This window comes from Nerophis lumbriciformis, linkage group LG17 (genome assembly GCF_033978685.3).
Source record: "Nerophis lumbriciformis linkage group LG17, RoL_Nlum_v2.1, whole genome shotgun sequence".
In the NCBI taxonomy this organism is placed as follows: domain Eukaryota; kingdom Metazoa; phylum Chordata; class Actinopteri; order Syngnathiformes; family Syngnathidae; genus Nerophis; species Nerophis lumbriciformis.
Window position 1 is genome coordinate 31,319,541 of NC_084564.2, and position 20,614 is coordinate 31,340,154.

At 40.8% G+C, this 20,614-nt stretch overlaps 1 long non-coding RNA gene across 1 annotated transcript in view; it reads right to left on the reverse strand.

Moving 5' to 3' along the window:
* Window positions 1–3,066: 3,066 nt before the first annotated feature.
* Window positions 3,067–20,614, reverse strand: part of LOC133614808 (uncharacterized) — a 30,330-nt gene continuing 12,782 nt past the window's right edge. The window contains exon 3 of the long non-coding RNA XR_009816629.1: window positions 3,067–3,756. This is a non-coding gene — a long non-coding RNA (uncharacterized lncRNA). The remainder of the gene's footprint in view (window positions 3,757–20,614) is intronic.

Consider the following 20,614-nt stretch of genomic DNA (forward strand, 5'->3'; position numbering starts at 1 on the left):
TAGCTACAAATGAGGCATAATGATGCAATATGTACATATAGCTAGCCTAAATAGCATGTTAGCATCGATTAGCTTGCAGTCATGCAGTGACCAAATATGTCTGATTAGCACTCCACACAAGTCAATAACATCAACAAAACTCACCTTTCATGCACAACCTTAAAAGTTTGGTGGACAAAATGAGACAGAAAAAGAAGTGGCATAAAACACGTCCTAGAAAGTCCGAGAAAGTTATACATGTAAACAAACTATGGTGAGTTCAAGGACCGTCAAAATTAGTAGGACAAAACGGCGCTCGCCAAATACTCGAATCAGTGAAGCATGTTTAATACAAACAGTGTGCTTTGTAACAATTATGGAGGCTTGTGTCATGTTTGTCCTCCTACAGAAACCATATTAAAACAAAAAATAGATTTTTTTCCCCTCATCTTTTTCCATTTTTCATACATTTTTTCAAAAAGCTCCAGAGAGCCACTAGGGCGGCGCTAAAGAGCCGCATGCGGCTCGAGAGCCGCGGGTTGCCGACCCCTGGGCTGGGCGATATGGTTTTTTATTAATATCTGGATATTTTTAGGCCATGTCACGATACACAATATATATCTGGATATTTTGCCTTAGCCTTGAATGAATACTTGATGCCATACTTGCCAACCCTCCCGAATTTTCCGGGAGATTCCCAAATTTCAGTGCCTCTCCCGAAAATCTCCCGGGACAACCATTCTCCCGAAAATCTCCCGATTTCCAGCCGGACAACTATATTGGGGGCGTGCCTTAAAGGCACTGCCTTTGGCGCGTCTCTCACCTGAAAAGGAGACTATTACCGTATTTTTCGGACTATAAGTCGCAGTTTTTTTTCATAATGCGACTTATATATGTTTTTTTCCTTTTTTATTATGCATTTTCGGCAGGTGCGACTTATACTCCGAAAAATACGGTATATATGTCTCCGTTATCCATAGTTTATCTATAACTAGGGATGTCCGTTAATATCGGCCTGCCGATATTATTGGCCGATAAATGCGCTAAAATGTAATATCGGAAATTATCGGTATCGGTTTTTTTTTATTATCGGTATCGGTTTTTTGGTTGTTTTTTTTTACTAAATCAAAATAAAAACACAAGATACACTTACAATTAGTGCACCAACCCAAAAAACCTCCCTCCCCCATTCACACTCATTCTGGTTCCTACATTATATATCAATATATATCAATACAGTCTGCAAGGGATACAGTCCGTAAGCACACATGATTGTGCGTGCTGCTGGTCCACTAATAGTACTAACCTTTAACAGTTAATTTTACTCATTTTCATTCATTACTAGTTTCAATGTAACTGTTTTTATATTGTTTTACTTTCTTTTTTATTCAAGAAAATGTTTTTAATTTATTTATCTTATTTTATTTTATTAATTTTTTTAAAAAGTACCTTATCTTCACCAAACCTGGTTGTCCAAATTAGGCATAATAATGTGTTAATTACACGACTGTATATATCGGTTGATATCGGTATCGGTAATTAAAGAGTTAATAATAATAATAATAACAATAACTGGGATTTATATAGCGCTTTTCTAAGTACCCAAAGTCGCTTTACATGTAGAACCCATCATTCATTCACACCTGGTGGTGGTAAGCTACTTTCATAGCCACAGCTGCCCTGGGGTAGACTGACGGAAGCGTGGCTGCAATTTGCGCCAACGGCCCCTCCGACCACCACCTATCATTCATCATTCAATTCACCGGTGTGAGTGGCACCGGGGGCAAAGGGTGAAGTGTCCTGCCCAAGGACACAACGGCAGCGATTTTTTGGATGGTAAGAGGCGGGGAGCGAACCTGCAACCCTCAGGTTTCTGGCACGGTTGCTCTACCCACTACGCCATGCCGCCCCGGACAATATCGGAATATCGGATATCGGCAAAAAGCCATTATCGGACATCCCTAATTATGTAATCAGTTTCTGATTTATTAAATTGTATAACAGTGCAAATATTGCTCATTTGTAGTGGTCTTTCTTGAACTATTTGGAAAAAAAGATATAAAAATAACTAAAAACTTGTTGAAAAATAAACAAGTGATTCCATTATAAATAAAGATTTGTGTCCAGGGACCTATTTACTGAGTTTATGAACATAATATACATTTTTTAAAAACTAAAGATGTTGTGATGCCAAAAAATATCGACGTAATCATAGTAGTATCGACTACATACGTGCCTGTACTTGATATCATTACAGTGTAGATCCACCAATGGTGTTTGTTTACATTTTGATGCCGGTGAGCTACGGTGTGTAGTGAAGCATGTTTAGCTATTCCTCGTCCTGCAGTGATAATGATATTTGTAAGAAACTCACTTTATTTGTCGCCATGGAGACCAGGATTAGTGATTTAGAAGTAGCTAAAACACTGCCGACGGCGGATGGACGTTAGCCGCTAGCTAGCTAGCCATGTCTTAAAGCACCTCTTCCTGAGGGCGTTTCAGTGTTATAACTTCACCTTTATCGTTAGTTCTCCCTTTTCTGTCTACACACTGTGTCTGCTTGTAAGTACTCCGTGTCTGCTCGTAAAACCAGCAATGTCACGACGTGACTTCGAGGTGGGCGTGGGGGAGTGCTGGACCGGTACGTTTCAGAGACGGTATCATACCGAAAATGCTTCATTAGTATCGCGGTACTATACTAATACCGGTATACCGTACAACAAATAGTGTATACAGGGATTATTATTATTAATGATCATATTTAGTGCTGTCAAACACTCAGATTATTCACACTTTTCAATCTAGACTCATCACAATGAATCGCAGGCTTGCATAATTCATCCATCCATCCGTCAAAATAAATGAACAAATATAGACCCCAATCTGTGGACACAAATGCAATTTTATTGTCAGAATGTCATACAGAAACGTTTCTTAAATGTGTTACTTAAAAGGCTTTAGATACAAATTTGGTAAGAGTTGTATCCATACATGATAACATGTTACATCCCTAATAATACTATCATTATTTTGGGGGGGGGGGGGGGGGGGGGGGGGTGTTATCATTGTTCTTTAAATTAGCCCAAGATGGTAATACTACAAAAGCGACATATTTGTTCCTCTTCACACAAAAAATCTCCCATTTAAATCCAATGAAAATGCCATTTTTGTTTCACCCTTTGACCATAAACCAATGCAGTCTTTTATGTTAAGATTTCATTTGGGACTAGTGGCTTTCACTACCTAATGTTTGTTTTTGTCCACATAGCATGTATTTGTCCACAAGACGACGCTATATTTTCCCATTCAACGCATGCAGCAAAATGTCAATCTTTGCACAGTGTTCTGTGTGTGTCTTGAACTTGAATAATGGTGTGTATGTAGGGAAAAGGTTTTTTTTCAAACAGTGGAGCTCTGTAAACATACCGTCTTTCAAAGGGTTAAAACTCCCAAATCATGTTATATTTATATTTCAAACCGAAAAGCTTTTCATAGGAAGCTGGCATTTTTTGTCATTAAGGACAAATGCGTGAGGGTATTGGAAATATGATTATCATCAACATCTAAGGTTTAATAAAAGGAGTGAACTGGAACATGGTATCTTTCATCCTTTTTTAAATTAACTCTAAAGTGATATGATTAAATATGCAAATCAAAAATGGAGAACATATCTTACTCAATGGGTTCAGCAGGTATGAGTACAATTGATGACTGCATGAAGGTCGTGAAGATGTATAATTATATGAAGCTGCTCCTTCAGACATCACCTGACTGCACCTAAAGGATACAGAAATCATTTTTAATGGCATATTTTTGTTTCCAAGTGCTTCTTTGTGCAGCTTTTAAATGCAGGCTCTGTACAGTATACAGTAAAGAGAGAGAGTAGTTGCCCTGCTTTATCGTTGCAACACATCTGCTGTTCATATTGTTCTTTTTTTAGCAGGAGCACGTTACCGGCAAAGGGTGCTGTGAGGTCTGTGTGGGTGAAATTAACTTTTTTTTTAACGCACACAGAGCTCCCAGTCTCACTATCAAGTCAATCTTGAACAAAAATATACTATAGCTTTATTTTTGTTTCCCTCTAACATGGGAGTGTGCCCTTTCACTGCACCTGTGGACATTTTTGCTGCTGTTTGTTTATGCCCGCTTCAGCGTGAATGGCGCCCATTGCTACGATAACCGACGCAGTCAAAAGAGATTTGCCTTCATTTTATACTTCATTTCAAGACATAATTTAACCATTACACCCCATGTGCTTAATTTTACATTCAGCGACCCCTCAGAGTACATCTACAAACCCCGTTTCCATATGAGTTGGGAAATTGTGTTAGATGTAAATATAAACAGAATACAGTGATTTGCAAATAATTTTCAACCCATATTCAGTTGAATATGCTACAAAGACAACATAATTGATGTTCAAACTGATAAACATTTTTTTTTTTGCAAATAATCATTAACTTTAGAATTTGATGCCAGCAACACGTGACAAAGAAGTTAGGAAAGGTGGCAATAAATACTGATAAAGTTGAGGAATGCTCATCAAACACTTATTTGCTTAACAAGTGGCTGGCTAGCTTCTGTAGACAACAGGGACTAACGTTTATTGATAATTGGCCCTCTTTCTGGGGCAAACCAGGCTTGCTGATGAGGGACGGCCTTCACCCTAACCAGGAAGGCGCCATCATCCTGTCTAAAAACATAGACTACTGTTTAAGTCACATTTGACTAACTACACTAGAGCAAGCCCGGTCACAGGCAATTACAGAGCCTGCTAGTCCGGGTGAGGAGTCAGTTAAGCTAGAACTAGCCAGCGCCAGGCTGGATAATTCCTGTACGCATAGCAATTTTCTTAGAATAACACACAACTCACTTAATGTGTTTTCTGTTGTGAATGTGTCAGGGGTAGATATGCATTCTACTGAGGTGGCAAATCATGATGCGTTCAGTCGATCGCTGCATCAAGCAAACAATCTGAAAATTCCCGTCGTATCAATTCCTAGATATGGTCGAAACTATTTAAAGTGCACTACGTATAATAAACGCAACATTATTAATATTTCTACTACGGATAATTTAAACAAAAACTCGTCAAAACAGCCCAATACTTATAATATAGGCTTTTTAAACATAAGATCATTGTCTCCCAAAACGTTATTAGTTAATGAGGTCATTAGAGACAACAATCTTAACGTCATTGGTCTTAGCGAAACCTGGCTCAAACCAGACAAATTTTTTGCGCTAAATGAGGCATCTCCTCCTAACTATACGAATGCGCATATTGCCCGTCCCCTTAAAAGGGGTGGGGGGGTCGCACTAATATACAATGAAAACTTTAACCTTACCCCTAACCTAAATAATAAATACAAATCGTTTGAGGTGCTTACTATGAGGTCTGTCGCACCGCTGCCTCTCGATATGGCTGTTATCTACCGCCCCCCAGGGCCCTACTCGGACTTTATTAATGAATTCTCAGAGTTCGTTGCTGATCTAGTGACGCACGCAGACAATATAATCATAATGGGGGACTTTAATATCCATATGAATACCCCATCGGACCCTCAGTGCGTGGCGCTCCAGACTATAATTGATAGCTGTGGTCTTACACAAATAATAAATGAACCTACGCATCGCAACGGCAATACGATAGATCTAGTGCTGGTCAGGGGTGTCACCACCTCCAAAGTTATGGTACTCCCGTATACTAAAGTAATGTCCGATCATTACCTTATAAAATTCGAAGTTCTGACTCATTGTCAACAAACTAATAATAATAATAACTGCTATAGCAGCCGCAACATTAATGCTGCCACAACGATGACTCTTGCTGACCTACTGCCTTCGGTAATGGCACCATTCCCAAATTATGTCGGCTCTATTGATAACCTCACTAACAACTTTGACAATGCCCTGCGCAAAACCATTGATAGTATAGCACCGCTAAAACAAAAAAGGGCCCCTAAAAGGCGCACCCCATGGTTTACAGAAGAAACCAGAGCTCATAAATTATCATGTAGAAAGTTGGAACGCAAATGGCGCGCGACCAAGCTTGAGGTTTTCCATCAAGCATGGAGTGATAGTTTAATATCGTATAAACGCATGCTTACCTTAGCTAAAACTAAATATTACTCAAATCTCATCCGCCTCAACAAAAACGACCCTAAATTTTTGTTTAGTACAGTAGCATCGCTAACCCAACAAGGGACTCCTCCCAATAGCTCCACCCACTCGGCAGATGACTTTATGAATTTCTTTAATAAGAAAATTGAACTCATTAGAAAGGAGATTAAAGACAACGCATCCCAGCTACAACTGGGTTCTATGAACACAGATACAACTGTATCTACGACGGATACTGCAATACAAAATAGTCTCTCTCTTTTTGATGAAATAACATTAGAGGAACTATTACAGCGTGTAAGTGGGATAAAACAAACAACATGTTTACTCGACCCACTACCTGGGAATCTTATCAAGGAGCTTTTTGTATTATTAGGTCCATCAGTGCTAAATATTATAAACTTATCACTTTCCTCTGGCACTGTTCCCCTAGCATTCAAGAAAGCGGTTATTCATCCTCTGCTCAAAAGACCTAACCTTGATCCTGACCTCATGGTAAACTACCGACCGGTCTCCCACCTTCCCTTTATTTCGAAAATCCTCGAAAAAAATTGTCGCACAGCAGCTAAATGAACACTTAGTGTCTAACAATCTCTGTGAACCTTTTCAATCCGGTTTCAGGGCAAATCACTCTACGGAGACAGCCCTCGCAAAAATGACTAATGATCTACTGCTAACGATGGATTCTGATGCGTCATCTATGTTGCTGCTTCTTGATCTTAGCGCTGCTTTCGATACCGTCGATCATAATATTTTATTAGAGCGTATCAAAACACGTATTGGTATGTCAGACTTAGCTTTGTCGTGGTTTAACTCTTGTCTTACTGACAGGATGCAATGCGTCTCCCATAATAATGTGACCTCGGACTATGTTAAGGTAACGTGCGGAGTTCCTCAGGGTTCGGTTCTTGGCCCTGCACTCTTTAGTATTTACATGCTGCCGCTAGGCGACATCATACGCAAATACGGTGTTAGCTTTCATTGTTATGCTGATGACACCCAACTCTACATGCCCCTAAAGCTGACCAACACGCCGGATTGTAATCAGCTGGAGGCGTGTCTTAATGAAATTAAACAATGGATGTCCGCTAACTTCTTGCAACTCAACGCCAAGAAAACGGAAATGCTGATTATCGGTCCTGCTAAACACCGACATTTATTTAATAATACCACCTTAACATTTGACAACCAAACAATTACACAAGGCGAATCAGTAAAGAATCTGGGTATTATCTTCGACCCAACTCTCTCGTTTGAATCACACATTAAGAGTGTTACTAAAACGGCCTTCTTTCATCTCCGTAATATCGCTAAAATCCGTTCTATTTTATCCACTAGCGACGCTGAGATCATTATTCATGCGTTCGTTACGTCTCGTCTCGATTACTGTAACGTATTATTTTCGGGTCTCCCTATGTCTAGCATTAAAAAATTACAGTTGGTACAAAATGCGGCTGCTAGACTTTTGACAAGAACAAGAAAGTTTGATCATATTACGCCTATACTGGCTCACCTGCACTGGCTTCCTGTGCACTTAAGATGTGACTTTAAGGTTTTACTACTTACGTATAAAATACTACACGGTCTAGCTCCGTCCTATCTTGTCGATTGCATTGTACCATATGTCCCGGCAAGAAATCTGCGTTCAAAGAACTCCGGCTTATTAGTGATTCCCAGAGCCCAAAAAAAGGCTGCGGGCTATAGAGCGTTTTCTATTCGGGCTCCAGTACTATGGAATGCCCTCCCGGTAACAATTAGAGATGCTACCTCAGTAGAAGCATTTAAGTCCCATCTTAAAACTCATTTGTATACTCTAGCCTTTATATAGACCCCCCTGTTAGACCAGTTGATCTGCTGTTTCTTTTCTTTTCTCCTCTGCTCCCCTTTTCCTTGAGGGGGGGGGGGCACAGGTCCGGTGGCCATGGATGAAGTGCTGGCTGTCCAGAGTCGTAACCCGGGGTGGACCGCTCGCCTGTGCATCGGCTGGGAACATCTCTGCGCTGCTGACCCGTCTCCGCTCGGGATGGTGTCCTGCTGGCCCCACTATGGACTGGACTCTTACTATTATGTTGGATCCACTATGGACTGGACTCTCACAATATTATGTCAGACCCACTCGACATCCATTGCTTTCGGTCTCCCCTAGAGGGGGGGGGTTACCCACATATGCGGTCCTCTCCAAGGTTTCTCATAGTCATTCACATCGACGTCCCACTGGGGTGAGTTTTCCTTGCCCTTATGTGGGCTTTGTACCGAGGATGTCGTTGTGGCTTGTGCAGCCCTTTGAGACACTTGTGATTTAGGGCTATATAAATAAACATTGATTGATTGATGATGATTGATTTGGAACATCCCACAGGTGAACAGGCAAATTGGGAACAGGTGGGTGCCATGATTGGGTATAAAAGTAGATTCCATGAAATGCTCAGTCATTCACAAACAAGGATGGGGCGAGGGTCACCACTTTGTCAACAAATGCGTGAGCAAATCGTTGAACAGTTTAAGAAAAACCTTTCTCAACCAGCTGTTGCAAGGAATTTAGCGATTTCACCATCTACGCTCCGTAATATCATCAAAGGGTTCAGAGAATCTGGAGAAATCACTGCACGTAAGCAGCTAAGCCCGTGACCTTCAATCCCTCAGGCTGTACTGCATCAACAAGCGACATCAGTGTGTAAAGGATATCACCACATGGGCTCAGGAACACATCAGAAACCCACTGTCAGTAACTACAGTTGGTCGCTACATCTGTAAGTGCAAGTTAAAACTCTCCTATGCAAGGCGAAAACCGTTTATCAACAACACCCAGAAACGCCGTCGGCTTTGCTGGGCCTGAGCTCATCTAAAACTGATACAAAGTGGAAAAGTGTTCTGTGGTCTGACGAGTCCACATTTCAAATTGTTTTTGGAAACTGTGGACGTCGTGTCCTCAGGACCAAAGAGGAAAATAACCATCCGGATTGTTATAGGCGCAAAGTTGAAAAGCCAGCATCTGTGATGGTATTGGGGGTGTATTAGTGCCCAAGACATGGGTAACTTACACATCTGTGAAGACGCCATTAATGCTGAAAGGTACATACAGGTTTTGGAGCAACATATGTTGCCATCCAAGCAACGTTACCATGGACGCCCCTGCTTATTTCAGCAAGACGATGCCAAGCCACGTGTTACATCAACGTGGCTTCATAGTAAAAGAGTGCGGGTACTAGACTGGCCTGCCTGTAGTCCAGACCTGTCTCCCATTGAAAATGTGTGGCGCATTATGAAGCCTAAAATACCACAACGGAGACCCCCGGACAGTTGAGCAACTTAAGCTGTACATCAAGCAAGAATGGGAAATAATTCCACCTGAGAAGCTTAAAAAATGTGTCTCCTCAGTTCCCAAATGTTTACTGAGTGTTGTTAAAAGGAAAGGCCATGTAACACAGTGGTGAACATGCCGTTTCCCAACTACTTTGGCACGTGTTGCAGCCATGAAATTCTAAGTTAATTATTATTTGCAAAAAAAAAAAAAAGTTTATAAGTTTGAACATCAAATATCTTGTCTTTGTAGCATATTCAACTGAATATGGGTTGAAAATGATTTGCAAATTATTGTATTCCATTTATATTTACATCTAACACAATTTCCCAACTCATATGGAAACGGGGTTTGTAATACCAGCAGCCTTGATAATGACAATAATAACAGTGGCAGAAATATTGCAAGTGTCACTGCTTATTTGTGATTTTGTGGCTTGGAAAGGCTTAACATGTGGAATGGATGAACTGCTGGCAAGTACGGCGTTTATACAGTATTTTCATGCAAATGTTGTGCCTGGCAACCGATTAGTGTCGTCTGCGCTGCCGTCTGGACCTGCATGACTTTTGATGCTACCTGTCATTAGGCCAAACCAGAAATACAGGTCCTGGAGAAGCTACACTGTGTATTATTATGCCTTCTGCTCTGGGCCAATGTGTGTGTCATTATTACTACAGTTGGTTTGAAACTTTGCTCATACTAAACACATTAAAACTGCCATACCCTGAGAATTTTTTTTTCATGCAACAGTTAAATGCAAATGAGGACAGGTTTCTCTTCTTGATATTAATATATTCAAACAGAACAGCTCACATAACTTTGTTTTGGCAAATTGATGCAACTCTTTTAAAGAAATATCCTAAAACATACAGTGCAGGCCAAACGTTTGGACACACCTCCTCATTCAATGCGTTTTCTTTATTTTCATGACTATTTACATTGTAGATTGTCACATCAAAACTATGAATGAACACATGTGGAGTTATGTACTTAACAAAAAAAAGGTGAAATAACTGAAAACATGTTTTATATTCTAGTTTCTTCAAAATAGCCACCCTTTGCTCTCATTACGGCTTTGCGCACTCTTGGCATTCTCTCCATGAGCTTCAAAAGGTAGTCACCTGAAATGGTTTTCATTTCACAGGTGTGCTTGAAGCTCATGGAGAGAATGCCAAGAGTGCGCAAAGCAGTAATCGGAGCAAAGGGTGGCTATTTTGAAGAAACTAGAATACAAAACATGATTTCAGTTATTTCACCTTTTTTTGTTAAGTACATAACTCCACATGTGTTCATTGATAGTTTTGATGTGACAATCTACAATGTAAATAGTCATGAAAATAAAGAAAACACATTGAATGAGAAGGTGTGTCCAAACTTTTGGCCTGTTCTGTAACTCAAATTTTACAATTCTAGATTGGACAGTTTTTGAGGTGTGGGGAGAGAGAATTTAACGAAGGAAACCCAAATGGAACGTATTGCGGAAGAAGTGCATCGTGACCAAAGTCCAATATGGCAACATTAACAATAGGGCTCGAAAGGCCATGTAATTTTGCAATGCATTGTGGGGCTGGGTAGCCATACTTGTTGGACAAAGGCTTTGTTTACAATGTGAAAGCAAGCAACAAACAGGATTAAAATGGATCGGACAAAATAAACAATAAAACAATAGTCTGTACCAAGACAAACGGTACCCTATTGCAAAAGCTTGCTACTTGGAAACAATTATTTTTAAAAAATGGTGGAATTGACTCATTTAAGCTATGAGCACGTCCGATTGACGAGAGACTTGAATCAAGTAAAAGTGCCTGCAAACTTGTCTATATTTCGCATAATATACGGCTTTCATCTCTTATGTGTTCGAGACTCGTGAGGTCACCCAGCCTCGTTTCATTGGCAGCTTGCCCCGAAAAAACAAGCCCATTGTTACTTTTTTCAATACTTTGATCACTGCGCTACCTCTCCGAAAATAATACTCGTTTATTTTTGTGCTTACCTAAGACAAACCGTAAACAGACAACATAATTTTTTCCAAAATATGTTGTTTGTAAACTCGCCTGCAGCTAGATAGGTTAACGCTAACGCTAAATGCTACGTGTGTAACTGAATAAAACATGCTTGGATTCAAACCTACCAGTCTGGAAATGCAGTGAACACACAAACATGTGCCAGGTGATGGCGTTAAAAGTCATGTTTGATGGTCTCACGGCTGCTCTCCAGGCTATTCGCCGTCTCTTTGTCAGCTTCATAATCAGATTTCTTTTAGCTTTGCTTTCATGCTGGAAATGAGAAAAGTCTCAACGTAATATTTTTTTTCCTAAAGCAATCATGACCTGCGATTGTGGCAGTTAATGAGGTCGCACATATTATGAACGTGTGAAAGAAAAAACAAAAAACTTAAGCAGAGAGTCTTAGGTAGTACATTATGCCATGTACTACCTACTCAGTGGCCTAGTGGTTAGAGTGTCCGCCCTGAGATCGGTAGGTTGTGAGTTCAAACCCCGGCCGAGTCATACCAAAGACTATAAAAATGGGACCCATTACCTCCCTGCTTGGCACTCAGCATCAAGGGTTGGAATTGGGGGTTAAATCACCAAAATGATTCCCGGGCGCGGCCACCACTGCTGCCCACTGCTCCCCTCACCTCCCAGGGGGTGATCAAGGGTGATGGGTCAAATGCAGAGAATAATCTCGCCACACCTAGTGTGTGTGTGTGACAATCATTGGTACTTTAACTTTTAACTTTACAAAAGCGAATCAGAGGCCAGCAAGACCCACAATGCAATGTGTTTCAACGTAGAGCTGGGCGATATGGCCTTTTTTTAATATCTCGATATTTTTAGGCCATATCGCGATTCACGATATATATCGCGATATTTTGCCTTAGCCTTGAATGAACACTTGATGCATATAATCACAGCAGTATGATGATTCTATGTGTCTACATTAAAACATTATTTTTCATACTGCATTAATAATATATGCTCATTTTAAACTTTCATGCAACTAAGTCAATTTAGCAAAAGTGTATTTATTAAACAGTTATTAAGCAGTGGCACAAACATTCATGTCACTTCAAAACAGAACGTGCAAGATTGTCATTTTAAAACAAGCTATTAGTGCACTTTTGTGCATGATGTCACTAAGATGACAAATGAAAACAACACTAAATCAAAGTGCACTTTTTGTACAGAACGCCACTACAATAGTTTAAAACAAATAAAGTGTACTTTTGTGCATGATGTCACACAAGATATTTCAATAAGTGTCAAATAAAAATGAGCTGCATAATAGGAAATCAAATTGTGTATGTCCTTCGCTATGTGGTAGGTTCCGGCGGACGTTATCTCCTTATGTTGTTTTTTTTTTTTCATACGGTGTTGATGTGGAAATGGTTGCCTTGGCATTTTGTTGGTGTGGCACCGAACGGAGATGTTGACATGCGGAGTAAGCACTATTCATTTTCTAGCGGGTGACTTTTCAAATGATGCTACATATTAGCAGTAATGCTACTTTTTATAGCAACGCTTTTGCCCCACACTTGACAAATTACGGTTGTCTGTTCGACATATTCCCACTTGAAGCCAAGCCACCGCCAGACGATGGACCCCCTGCTGTTTTTTGGGGGAATTAATTATTCCTTCATTTGTTACCAGATTCGCACCTTCTTTCTCTTGTATTACCGCTAGCATCACAGCTAACATTACCCATGCTGCTATCTCTTTGCTGCGCGAGGGCGTATACGTATGTGACGTATGACGTGACAGTATGTGACGTGTGTAAGAAGGTGCGCTTGCTGTCTATGAGAAGGAGACATAGGAAAGAGCGAGGAGAGCCTGCAGTGTAATGCCAGCAGCTAAAAGCAACTGCGTGAGAACGTATACTCGAATATCACGATATAGTCATTTTCTATATCGCACAGAGACAAACCCGCGATATATCGCGTATATGGATATATCGCCCAGCCCTATTTCAACGTCACAATTTCAAGCCCTATGAGCGGACATAATGATAACGTGACGTCACGTCCGGAAAAGTCGGCTGCCGCTCAAAACCTAAGTACTATCTTTTTATCTGTGTGGTTCTAATTGTATTACAGCTTTCTTTATTCCTTCTCAAACATATTTATTCATCTTAACAAACTTACAAAGCAAGCACTCTCTGTCTCATCGTCTCTCTCTCTCAGCTAGCTAGCTGCTCAGCTAACGAAGCTAAGCTAGTACCGGTCCAATGCAACTGCGCTCCGAAGGCGTCTGCTCCCTCACGCTGCTGCTACTCTTCGCCTATAGCTCCGAAGACAGCAAGAACTTGACTCGGTGAAAGAAACAATGTGAGTATGGCTCCCTGCTCTTTGTGCACCGTTTTCACGGATAGGTTGGCCCTACTAGAGGACCGTGTCTGCCAGTTAGAGCAGAGTCATTTTGTAACTTTAGACGCCGCGGATACGTTTGCTAGCGTTAACTATAGCGAGCTGACTCGCCCAGTTTGTAGCAGCCCTAAGCAGCCTACAAGCCACGGTGAACCGGTTGAGACCCATAATAGATTTAGTCCTTTAGCTAGTCCTACACCCCAGTCTACCAGACACCACACCTTAGTCATAGGGGACTCCATCACCCAGAACATAAAGCTTAGTAAACCAGGCATAATTAAAGGCCTACTGAAACCCACTACTACCGACCACGCAGTCTGATAGTTTATATATCAATGATGAAATCTTAACATTGCAACACATGCCAATACGGCCGGGTTAACTTATAAAGTGCAATTTTAAATTTCCTGCAAAACTTCCGGTTGAAAACGTCTAGGTATGATGACGTATGCGCGTGACGTCAATGGTTGAAACGGAAGTATTGGGACGCCATTGTATCCAATACAAAAAACTCAGTTTTCATCGCAAAATTCCACAGTATTCTGGACATCTGTGTTGGTGAATCTTTTGCAATTTGTTTAATGAACAATGGAGACTGCAAAGAAGAAAGCTGTAGATGCGATCGGTGTATTAGCGTCTGGCTACAGCAACACAACCAGGAGGACTTTGACTTGGATAGCAGACGCGCTATCCGACGCTAGCCGCCGACCGCATCGATGATCGGGTGAAGTCCTTCGTCGCTCCATCGATCGCTGGAACGCAGGTGAGCTTCGGTGTTGATGAGCAGATGAGGGTTGGCGTAGGTGGAGAGCTAATGTTTTTATCATAGCTCCGTCGAGGTCCGTAGCTAAGTTAGATTCAATGGCGTCAGCAACAGCATTGTTAAGCTTCGCCAGGCTGGAAAGCATTAACCGTGTAGTTACAGGTCCATGGTTTAATAGTATTGTTGATTTTCTGTCCATCCTTCCAGTCAGGGGTTTATTTCTTTTGTTTCTATCTGCAGTTAAGCCCGATGCTATCACGTTAGCTGCGTAGCTAAAGTGCTTCACCGATGTATTGTCGTGGAGATAAAAGTCACTGTGAATGTCCATTTCTCGTTCTCGACTCTCATTTTCAAGAGGATATAGTATCCGAGGTGGTTTAAAATACAAATCCGTGATCCACAATAGAAAAAGGAGAGAGTGTGGAATCCAATGAGCTCTTGTACCTAAGTTACGGTCAAAGCGAAAAAAGATGCGTCCTGCACTGAAATCTAATACTTCACTCTCACGTTCCTCATCCACGAATCTTTCATCCTGGCTCAAATTAATGGGATAATCGTCGCTTTCTCTGTCCCAATCGCTCTCGCTGCTGGTGTAAACAATGGGGAAATGTGAGGAGACTTTCAACTTGTGACGTCACGCTACTTCCGGTACAGGCAAGGCTTTTTTTAATCAGCGACCAAAAGTTGCGAACTTTATCGTCGTTGTTCTATACTAAATCCTTTCAGCAAAAATATGGCAATATCGCAAAATGATCAAGTATGACACATAGAATGGATCTGCTATCCCCGTTCAAATAAAAAAATTTAATTTCAGTAGGCCTTTAAGTGTATTTCCAGGGCCCGAGCACCCGAAATTGAAGCTAATCTTAGACTCGCTACAGGCCTAGTAAACACAAACGACATGCTAATCGCACCACTAGCTTTGCGAACATACCGGTAGTTGTACACTTCGGCTCCAATGACAATAGGATGAGACAGTCAGAGATTACAAAGAAGAACATAGCTAGGACTTGTAATCTCGCTAGAAATATGTCTCTGCATCGAGTATTTGTCTCTGGCCCCCTGCCTGCGAGAGGCAATGATATAGAAGATTAAGCTCGCTTAACAAGTAGCTGGCTAGTATTTGTAGAGAACAGGGACTAACCTTTATTGATAATTGGCCCTCTTTCGAGAGCAAACCGGGCTTGCTGAGGAAGGACAGCCTTTACCCATCACTCTTTCCAGAAATATAGACTACTATTTGAGTCACAAATGACTAAGCTCGGACACAGACAATTACAGAGTCTGTTAATCCGGGTGAGGAGTCAGTTAAGCTAGAACTAACCAGCGCCAGGCTTGAAAATTCCTGCACACATAGCATTTCTCCTGGAATAATACATAACTCAGATAATGTTTTTTCTGTGGTGACTGTGCCAGAGCTGAACATGCATTCTACTGAGGTGGCAAATTATCACGCATTTAATCCAGCACCAAGCAAATAATCTCAAGATCCCCATCATATCAATTCCTTGTTGTGATCGAAATTATTTAAGGCACACTACACAAAATAGACGTAAAGTTATTAATATCACTACTATGGATAAGATTAACAAAAATGTCTCAAAACAGCCAATGTGTTTTCTTTATTTTCATGACTATTTACATTGTAGATTGTCACATCAAAACTATGAATGAACACGTGGAGTTATGTACTTAACAAAAAAAGGTGAAATAACTAAAAACATGTTTTATATTCTAGTTTCTTCTTTGCTCTGATTACTGCTTTGAACACTCTTGGCATTCTCTCCATGAGCTTCAAGAGGTAGTCACCTGAAATAGTTTTCACTTTACAGGTGTCATAGTTTTGATGCCTTCAGTGACAATCTACAATCTACAAGGAATATTTCACATGTCTTTACTGTGTATATATTTGAACAGTGTTTATGTTGTGTACAAAGTGTATTTATAATATGTTGTGTAAAGGAATGTTCATATTTCTATGATGCTCATCTTGTATTTGACATTGTTAATAGCAGTGGTCCCCAACCACCGGGCCGCGGCCCTGTACCGGTCCGTGGATCAATTGGTACCGGGCCGCACAAAAAAAAAAAAAAAAAAAAAAAAAAAAAAAATTGTATTTTTATTAAATCAACATACAAAACACAAGATACACTTACAGTTAGTGCACCAACCCAAAAAACCTCCCTCCCCCATTTACACTCATTCGCACAAAAGGGTTGTTTCTTTCTGTTATTAATATTTCTGGTTCCTACATTCCATCCATCCATTTTCTACCGCTTACCGTATTTTCCGCACTATAAGGCGCACCTAAAAACCACAATTTTTCTCAAAAGCTGACAGTGCGCCTAATAACCCGGTGCGCTTTATTACGATTCATTTTCATAAAGTTTCGGTCTCGCAACTTCGGTAAACAGCCGCCATCTTTTTTCCCGGTAGAACAGGAAGCGCTTCTTCTTCTACGCAAGCAACCGCCAAGGAAAGCACCCGCCCCCATAGAACAGGAAGCGCTTCACCCGCCCCCATAGAACAGGAAGCGCTTCACCCGCCCCCGGAAGAAGAAGAAAAAACGCGCGGATATCACCGTACGTTTCATTTCTTGTTTACATCTGTAAAGACCACAAAATGGCTCCTACTAAACGATCCGGTTCATAAAAAGACGCAATCTCTCCATCCGCACACGGATTACTACCGTATTTCACAGCAACTGAACCGCACTGTGGAACGGGAGCACGTACGGTGAATATTCGCTCCACAGGGAATGAGAAGTCATCCTTCACTGTGGTTCTAGCTTGCCATGCTAACTTCCACTCATGGTGATATTCAAAAGGAAGACCTTGCCAAAAGAGACCTTTCCAGCCGGCGTCATCATAAAAGCTAACTCGAAGGGATGGATGGATGAAGAAAAGATGAGCGAGTGGTTAAGGGAAGTTTACGCGAAGAGGCCGGGTGGCTTTTTTCACACAGCTCCGAAGGCGAACACACCTTCACTAAGACGGGCAGACAGCCTCGGACGACATACGCCAACATTTGCCAGTGGATCGTAAATGCTTGGGCAGATATTTCGGTCACAACTGTGGTCCGAGCTTTCCGGAAGGCAGGATTCACAGAACAACAGCGACACTGACTCCCGATGACTTCTACGAGACGGAACCGGCCATTTTGGATCCCACGCTTGCGCAACTTTTCAATTCGGACACCGAAGACGAAGAATTCGAAGGATTTACGAATGAAGAATAACTTCAGAAGGTGAGCGCTATGTTTATTTTGTGTGTTGTGACATTAACGTTCGAGCAACATTATGTTACTATTGCTCTACACCATTTTGAATTTTACTATGTTTGTGATTGCACATTTGCGTACATTTTGGGACAGAGTTGTTAGAACGCTGGTTTTCAATATATTATTAAAGTTTGACTGAACTATCTGACTGTTTTTTTGACATTCACTTTAGCGCAGCGTTTTTTTGACATTCACTTTAGCGCAGCGTAGGCGCGGCTTTTAGTCCGGGGCGGCTTATTGGTGGACAAAATTATGAAATATGTAATTCATAGAAGGTGCGGCTAATAATCCGGTGCGCCTTATAGTGCGGAAAATACGGTATTCCCTTTGGGGTCGCTGGAGCCTATCTCAGCTACAATCGGGCGGAAGGCGGGGTACACCCTGGACAAGTCGCAACCTCATCACAGGGCCAACACAGATAGACAGACAACATTCACACTCACATCCACACACTAGGGCCAATTTAGTGTTGCCAATCAACCTATCCCCAGGTGCATGTCTTTGGAGGTGGGAGGAAGCCGGAGTACCCGGAGGGAACCCACGCAGTCACGGGGAGAACATGCAAACTCCACACAGAAAGATCCCGAGCCCGGGATTGAACCCAAGACTACTCAGGACCTTCGTATTGTGAGGCAGATGCACTAACCCCTCTGCCACCGTGAAGCCCAATATATATATATTATATATATATATATATATAGTATATCAATATATATCAATACAGTCTGCAGAGATACAGTCTGTAAGCACACATGATTGTATTTTTTTATGACAAAAAAAAAATATTAAAAAAATAAAAATACCAAGGTTGGGGACCGCTGGTTTATAGGGTTAGGCGAAATAAGTGCTCAACTTCAGCCTAAACCCTTTTGGTCTGTAAAATTGTCAATTTATGAATGTAAAACTGTTTGTTTATGTAAAACTGCTTTTTAAAATGGTAAATGCTTGTATAGCGCTTTTCTACCTTTTTTTAAGGAACTCAAAGCACTTTGACACTATTTCCACATTCACCCATTCACACACACACATTCACACACTGATGGCGGGAGCTGCCATGCACAGCGCTAACCAGGCCCATCAGGAGCAAAGGTGAAGTGTCTTGCTCAAGGACACAACGGACGTGACTAGGATGGTAGAAGGTAGGGATTGAACCAGGAACCCTCAGGTTGCTGGCACGGCCACTCTCCCAACTTCGCCACGCCGTCCCCAACACCGGTCACCCACATCTGTTCATCATCAAGTTGTTCCCATTGGGTTGACTTTTTTTCTTGCCCTGATGTGTGATCTGAGCCGAGGATGCCGTTGTGGCTTGTGCAGCCCTTTGAGACATGTGTGATTAAGGGCTATATCAGTAAACTTTGATTGATTGAACGATAAGAGACCAAGAACGGAACGGGATGTTGTTTATAGTTTGAATGTGAGAAGACTCTCCTCCCAGGTAATCAAAAGTTAACAGTAAGTAATGGTTACTACAGTTAACTTCTTTTTACGACAGCTAAAAATGTGAAAGCGCGATCGCCTTCTATAATTCTCCATCTCTCCACTGGCCTATTACACCACGCCTTCTTAATGAGCACCACAGGGGTACCAGCCACTTGGGAGTGTTTTGAGAAGAGCTGTCTCTCAGCTAATTGTTGTGCTTTAAGATCCATGCAAGAATTTGGGTTACAAGCATCACCGCCATTAGTTGGCCTAGCAGTGAACGCTGTAAGATCCACCCAAAACATCTGCTCTTACTCGCTTGCATTAGCTTATAGCTAGAGATCGACATGAGTTTATTTTTCCAACAATGAGAAGGAAGAAAGTGACTGTAAAGAACAATGCTCATAAGTGGAATATATTCATTGAATTAAAGAAATAAATAATCAAAACCATATCGTCAAATTGGTGAAGCAATTCGAGCGTATCAGTGCGAGTCTGTACTAGAGATGTCCGATAATATCGACCGATAAATGCGTGAAAATTTAATATCGGAAATTATCGGTATCGTTTTTTTTATTATCGTTTTTTTTATTTTTTTTTATTAAATCAACATAAAAAACACAAGATAGACTTACAACTAGTGCACCAACCCAAAAAACCTTCCTCCCCCATTTACACTCATTCACACAAAAGGGTTGTTTCTTTCTGTTATTAATATTCTGGTTCCTACATTATATATCAATATATATCAATACAGTCTGCAAGGGATACAGTCCGTAAGCACACAATTGTGCGTGCTGCTGGTCCACTAATAGTACTAACCTTTAACAGTTAATTTTACTAATTTTCATTAATTACTAGTTTCTATGTAACTGTTTTTATATTGTTTTACTTTCTTCTTTATTCAAGAATTTAAAAAAAATGTATTTATCTTATTTATTTTAGTAATTTTTTTTAAAAGTACCTTATCCAAATTCGGCATAATAATGTGTTAATTCCACGACTGTATATATCGGTTGATATCGGTATCGGTAATTAAAGAGTTAGACAATATCGGAATATCGGATATCGGCAAAAAGCCATTATCGGACATCCCTAGTCTGTACCATACTGAAGCAGAATTAGTTAACACCATCCAAAAATGTTCAAATTATTTCTAAACGGAGGATGTTTATGCATAAAAATATGGAAAAGCAGCTGATCGTGTGTTTGGAGAAGAAGCTCGAAGGAGTCCACTTTCCAAGGTAAATTCTGTACACTATTACGATATTACTTCATAAACCTACTCTAGTTCTTTGTACTACATTTTTTTTTACAATATTTCTAATCTAAAAGTTAGTTTTTCTTTTTTAAAAGGCATGCTACGTTTCAAAATTGTGATGTT